Source organism: Nicotiana tabacum, chromosome 22, assembly GCF_000715075.1.
Source record: "Nicotiana tabacum cultivar K326 chromosome 22, ASM71507v2, whole genome shotgun sequence".
Classification (NCBI taxonomy): domain Eukaryota; kingdom Viridiplantae; phylum Streptophyta; class Magnoliopsida; order Solanales; family Solanaceae; genus Nicotiana; species Nicotiana tabacum.
In genome coordinates this window covers 17,716,298-17,723,763 of record NC_134101.1, presented here as the reverse complement: position 1 = coordinate 17,723,763, position 7,466 = coordinate 17,716,298, and positions in this window count along the sequence as shown.

The window sequence follows — 7,466 nt, the reverse complement described above, 5'->3', positions numbered from 1 at the left end:
TTTGGTAGAAGACCTAGAATTTGGTATTTTTGAATTTTGACCACGAAATTTGGGCATGGAATTGAGAATAAACTATATATTTGAGTTCGTGAGGTTATGGGTAAAGTTAGCTTCGAAAACTTATGGAATTCGGGCACGTGGGCCCGAGAGCGATTTTTATCGACTTTTTGATCGGGGTTAGAAATTGCTATAAGTTGGATTATATTGAGTATTTGAGTATATTAATGGGTTTGCATAATTATTGGCTAGTTTTGGAGCATTGTGCATCGATTTAAGTTGTTTGAAGGGCTCGAGAGCCGATTATGGAACTTCAGAGCGAGGTAAGTCTCCTTTTTAACCTTGTAAGAGGGAATTTTCCCCATAGGTGAAATAAATCAATGTGTGCTCCTATTTGTGGGGGCTACGTACGCACGAGGTGACGGGAGTCCGTGCGTAGCTACTATTATGCTTAAGTTCGGGTAGTCTAGGACCCAAAAGCATGCTTTACTTGTAATATTTGCAATCTTGTTGTCAATTTAAAATGCTCAAATCATATCGAACTTTGTTAATAAATTTCTAAAAGGCTAGACATCGTTTCCTTGACTGTTAAAAGAGAAATTGCCTTTCCTTGGATAATTGCCACTTGATGAATTCTTGATTGATTATTTGAATGTGTTATCTTTTGTGGAGGGGGCCGAATGCCTCGGTAGATTAAATAGATGCATCTATGGTTCGCGCCATTCGACCCTCTAGCAGTGCACAGTTTAAATAATTATTGGATCGGGCTGTACGACCTCGGCATGACTTGTGCATGCTTTTATTGCTTGCCTTGAAATTGATAAATAACGATATTGCCTCTCTAGTCTGAGATAAATTGATAATTTGATATGGTCTCATTGGCCGGAGATAAAATCGTTAAATAGTGGGAGATAAAATTTGGAGATTTCCTTAATTTTGAAAGAACTGTTTACTTACTTCAGAATAATGGGCTTGCAACCGTATTAATTAATTCATGTCTAATTTAATGATATTATTCCATTTATTTATAGCCCATAGTAAGTGTCGAAGTCGACCCCTCGTCACTACTTCTTCGGGGTTAGGCGGGATACTTACTGCGTACGCGTTGATTTACTTACTCATACTACACTTGTTGCATATTTTTGTGCAGGTACACATATGTTTAGCGGCCTTTTGGGCGCAGAGGCGCGATTATGGCGGGGACTTAAGTGAGCTGCATTCTATACGACGCTCCACAACCAACAGAGTCTCCTTCAGAGTATTGTTTTTTCCTTCCTGTCCAAATTTGTATTCCGAACAGGTACTGTATTTTATTTTAAATTCCTTGAAAAGGCTCATGCACTTGTGACACCGGGTTCTGGGATGATTATGGGAAGTTCAGTATTGAATTTTGGAAAACATTGTTATTTTTCTGTAAATACATCTTTTACTTGATAAATTGAAGTAAATTTACGATTTTAAAAATATTAAAATAAGAATTTAATTAACTATTTAGTGTTGGCTTGCCTGACAGTGGTGTCCGGCGCCATCACGACCTTTAACGGACTTTGCGTCGTCACAACATAGTATCAGAGCACTAGGTTCACTTAGGTCTCACGAGTCATGAACGAGTCTAGTAGAGTCTTGCGGATCGGTACAGAGACGTCTGTACTTATCTTCGAGAGGCTACAGGGCTGTTAGGAGCACTTCCCTTATTGATTCCTCATCGTGCGATTTGATTCCTTTGAGGCTTACGCCTTCATTTCTTTCCCATTCAATCTTATGCGACGTGTAGCGCTGGTTATAATTCGGGAATTGAGGAATCATAACGGTTCTACAGATGCGATGCGGGATGTTTCTCCCTGCGTAGCTGATTGGGCTATTGTCATCGCCTTGTGGAAGTTTATTCTGCCATTTCAGCTCAGTAGCTATACTTCTGAGAGCTTTGAGACTATGCACAGGTTGCTATGATGCCCATGAGTTGTTATCGCACACTATTGATGTGATGGTAGGGTGCTTGCCCATGTGTCGGGGCAGTGAATGACTTGAAAGCAAGTTTACTCAGTGCATGATTCAGAGATCCAGTATTTTATTTTCAGCAAATAAAAGGCAATCGGACTATGAATGTTCATGTTTGGGTTGACGGAGTAGCGAGACTTGGTATTTCGAGCATGGTGGAATTTTCATTTGTGATGTGGTGTCGTCGCCCTGGATTGAATGTGTTAAGTACGCCGATGTTATGGTTTTCTTCAATTCGCCTTGGGGCAGAGTATTATAAATGGTTCCGGGAAAGCGGCTGTCTGAGGTCGCAGTGTGCAGTGGTTCAGGATCGAATCGGCATTCTTGATATTGATGGCTCGAGAAAGATGATTTCCGGAAAGGTTTAAAGTTGGTAGCGGTCTATCCGTTCAAGTGCTACAGAGGTAGATTTTGATTTAAGGCAACAACTGGGCAGCGAAGGATAGGGAAGGACATGTGGGAGGTGCTTGTGGTGGTTAAGTTCCTAGAAGGCCAAGTGTGAGAAACAGAAGTCGAGTGGTTGCTTAAAGAAGAGGGTTTGACCAAAGTGGGAGAGTGGCAGAGTAGCATGTGGGTTCTGTGATAGGATAGCTACACGCCTTGAGGAAAGTTTAGAGTGATTTAGGAATTATGGTGGACGGTGATTGGGTCTACGGACTTAATTTGAAATATTGGCTATTATACGGCAGGAGATTGGATACAACAGAAAGGAGTTGCTTGATATGAAGAAGGTTACAACATGACTTTGGATTGGAATGTATTGCCGCACCTTTAGTTGACGTCCATGAGGAGTGAACGGACTGATGAAGCTGGTGGACGAGCTCGGACTCAGGATGGTCTAATGATTTTTGTAGTAATTATACCCAGTGCAGCAACGTTGGAATATGTCGATATGTAATTTCCCCAAGTGGGTTATCTCTTGTGAGCAGGTTAGCGGTCGCGCGGTGTTGACGAAGCTTTTGCGGAGGATTCTACTGACTACCCGGTAAGAGATTGAATATGTAACTGTGTCTAGTGGTTCGGAGTGTTCATTAAAGGTTAATAGAAAGATTTCGAGGAATTTGGCGAGTCGATTATGCAAGATCATGTCAATAGGAGATAAGGAACCTAGGCGGGTTCCAGGGTCATGCGATAGTAGCTTCAGGCTAAGTGGGAGAGCCCCACCATCTATGATTGGATTGTGCAATTGTCAACTAGTGCGGTTTCTGGTTATCAGTGTATTAATGGGTCGTATGACTAAGGGAAGAGAACATCAGCAGTAATTTGAGCAAAGTATTTGAGGGATGTGTGCTATATTTGGCCTAATAGATTCGTGTTCAGGTTTGGGGAAGACTCAGAGTCTAGGCTTCGTGTGGAAGTGGTGTATAAGGAAAATGATTCAGCCGGGTGCTTCTTTGAGAGGGTGCTCATGTGCTAGAAGAGCCTTGGAGTTGATTATATTCGGGACCAAGTCAGAGTGAGTGACTCTCAATAACGGTCCTAGTGGATTCAAAAGTTAAGGCGTGGTGCCTAAGGATTTCGAGTCCATAGTATGGTTGAATATCGAGCTTCTACAGCGAATTATGATAAAGGAGCTTGGAGTGTTTCCGTGCTATCTTTGGTCTACGGGGTATCATGAGAGGAATGGGAACATGTAACTTTGGATTTATAGAAACATTATCAGAATAGGTGTATCAGTTGAAGGCGCGATTATGCGCACAAGGAGGGTATGAAATGGTTCGTGGGTTTTGGGGACAGTGAGGTCTCGTGAAATGGGGTCACTCGGGATGAGTGTGGATTGAGTTCGTTATATTGATAAAAGAGCTATTGTTATTTCTAAGGAAGATCCATAGTAAATTAGGAGAAGTCGGGTATGGTTAGCAATGGTTGAATTGGCATAATAATGGCAATGATCAGCTCCTTCAGTATGTTGGTTTATTCATGTGATTTGTGACGGTACGTGCGAGGTTTGACGGTCGCCGTAACCTATATTATTTGGAGGCTTTCGAGTATTATGGCATGTTATGTGCAGATGGATCCCGGAGGGGTTATGGTAGTTTAGACCACTACTTGAAGTTGGTAATTTCTACGGATATGAGGATTCAGTCGCGTATTGCGATGGTTCTCTTGGAATGAGTTAAGTAAAAGGTTTCTATGTGATGAAGTGTTTACCCTATTAATAGTTAAGAAGTTAAGATGAAATTCTTGCACTCTTACTCATTGGTATGATTAAGTGTAGTGATCGACATGGGATTCGGAAGTTGAGGATCAAGGTTGCAGTTTGGTGTCGACAAGAATGTCAAGAGCTCGGATGAGCGGGAAGGGATTCAGATGGTTAGAGTAAGCTGGTATTGTCTTTAGCGTCATCGGAGATCGGTGTCCTGTGCAAGAGGCTTTGAGTAGTGACTTCGGATTTTTGATTTGCTTTACAACGTTTGTGCGGCCGGTGGTATGGGTGTGCAGACTTGTTACCTGGTGCGGAAGGTCATGAGAGCATATACCAGGGGAAGATTTTATAAGTGTGACATGTAGTCACTTGATTGATTGAAGAAAGAAAACCAAGTATGAAGATTTTGGTAATATCGCTAATTGGGAATTTATGCCTGGAGGGCACTCGGTTCATTTGGTTGTGGACTGTGGAAGTTGTTCCGAATATGATGGATGTTCTTGTGTGTTATGGGGAAAAAGTGGTTACTATGAGCCCTTGAAAGATTATTAGACCAGTACGGTGCGATCCGAATCGTCTTGTGGAAGTTGTTCCGAATATGATGGTTGTTCTTGTGTGTTATGGGGAAAAGGGGTTTACTATGAGCCCTTGAAAGATTATTAGACTAGTACGGTGCGATCCGAATCGGCTTGAGGTCCGTGGATGCATCTAGATATGAATGTGGGCTCTGTTAGGCCGGATGTGTTCATTTTGGCATAGCGCTCCTTATAGAGGAGTATTCATATGTTGGATGTTATTTCGTCATCGGCTATTTCATGTAATACTATATTGTGCTGTGTGAGTTATGAAACGGCTTGTTAATTTCATATGTGTTGAGGTTCCGTGTGGCGATAATGTTATGTGAGCAGGATGGCTCTCGAGATTCAGATCATATATCGCACCTTAGTTGTGCTTGACTTTTGTAGTGTATGGCACTCTCTGCCTCCCCAGGGATGGTATTATGCACTTAGCGTGCTCGTGGCCGATATTCAGGTATTTTGTAATAATGAGCATTCTAGCTCGGTAAGTATCTCCTTATATAAATTTTATGTTCAGATCGGGTTGCGCGCCGCAACAGTGTGATGTTGAGTACAGTCCCCTATATCTATTTTCGTGTGTTTTGTTTTCCATTTTCTGAGGAAGGTCCATAACACCTTATTGGTTGTCTAGTTAGTTACGTGGGTTGAGTAGCTCTTTCCAGAGTTCGTTTTCCTTATGTATCACATTCAAGTTTGTAGCTTATTGGCACATTGTGGCATCACATGAGACTTTTGGCAACGTCTAAGGTGGCTTATTGCCTGAACAGCTTATACTGGGAGAGACGGGATTATTGGACCTGGGGTCAGTGTGATCAGATCGGTATGAGGCATAGTTAAAGAGTAAGTATCGGTATTCAGTCCAGAATGAGGTAATGGTTCTTGTCAAGGGGATAAACTCAATGAATGGTTGACTCGGCAGTTGGTTGTATATTTCTATACATCTTTTCCGTTGCGGCAGCATTACAAGAGTTGGAACCAGACTTATACATGAGGTGCATGGTGAGCATTAGGTTCATGGAATTTCGGCTATTATTATCAGAGGATGTTATTATGGTCATGTGAATGTTGCGGTGTATGGTGTGAATTCGGCAAAGGTATGCAGTCGTGTTCTGGTATATCGTGTGGTGATTGATATGGTGTTCGTATGTTGGAAGCAGGCCTGGTAGAGAATTTCGGATGTTGAAACTGGGCTCTAAGGCTTATCTGCCTAAAAAAAGGAGAATATCTTCATATTTGATCGAGTTAATGTGCTCAATTGTGTTGTGGTAGCACAGGTAGGTGCACGAGGTGTTAAGTAGTGATTTCAGACAACTCCAGCATAGTTCTTAGCATATTCGACGACGAACGTATATTTAAGTGGGAGAGAATGTAATCACCAGACCGGTCGTTTTGAGCTCTAGCGCATCGTTTGGTAGTCTGAGGCAATGAGCAGCTTCACTTCAGGCATTATGACTTGTACGCGTAGTCGGGATTGAATTTCGGGAAGTTTGGAGTTGAATTGGAAAGAAAATTCTCATTTCGAAAGCTTTAAGTTGGAAGAATTGACTAAGATTGGATTTTAGAGTAAATGGCCTCGGAATCGGGATTTGAAGGTTCCAACAGGTTCGTATGATGATTTTGGACTTGTGCGTATGTTCAGATCGGGTTTTGGATGCCCCGGGAACGTTTCAACACTTATTGTGGAAGTTAGCATTTTGGAAGAATTCCATAAATTTGGGTTGAAGTGAATTTTAATGTTAACGATGTCCGTTTGTAATTCCGAGTCCGAGAATAGCTCCGTATGGTGATTCCGGTACTGGGAGCGCGTCCGGAAGTGGATTTGGAGGTTCATAGGTCATTTTGGGCTCGTTTGACAAAACTTAGAAAATTTGAAGGTTTTTAAGAACTTTGACCGACCAGTAATCACGTGAAATGACATGTTGCAAAAGTTATAAATGACTGGAGATGGAAGTAGGTATTAAAAAAGAAGATGAAGTAAGTAGGCACACATATTCACGAGGGCAAGTAGCGAGCAGTTCGTCAGCCAAAATATTTTTCTTGTATTATTAACCTTTGGGTTTGTATACGGGTGAAACCGGGTAACATATACGGGGTCAAACGAAGCAAAGGTACGATTATACGGGGTCGGAATCAAAGTCGGAACGCCTCGTACTAAGGTCCGAACGGAGTGGTCGCCACCGGGCTTGATAAGACATTACTTCTCCGATCCCGAAACGAGCTCCGAGACCTCGAAAGACACGACAATGGTTGCCCACGACCAACAGAGGGCCGCGATATCCGCACCCCATCGAGTATCATGGCGCAGATCTCGGCCCGTATCGGTAGCGGATCACTGATTAACAAAAATAAATTTTTTTTTACCTTTTTTAGAATTGTACTAGGGGTAAAACTCTCCTACTATATAAGGGGGTAGTCTTTATTGAAGGGACACGTTGTAACACGCATATTAAAGCAATACAATTTCATTTTTATTGCTCTCTAGCTATAGCAAAATTGTTGCTTTACTGTTCGTTGTTCATAGCATTACAACTGGTTTGATTATTCGTTTTATCTTTCATTCATTTATCTAACATCATCAACTACTTGTATTGATTCAATCCACATATCCTTAAAATTACGTATAAATTTAATTGTTATTCATTTTAAGGGTAAACAGTTTGGCGCCCACCGTGGGACTAAGGATAATAGTAGTGGTTCGATACAAATCTCCATAACACGCTCTATTTTACACTTGTTCTTTAAGGTCT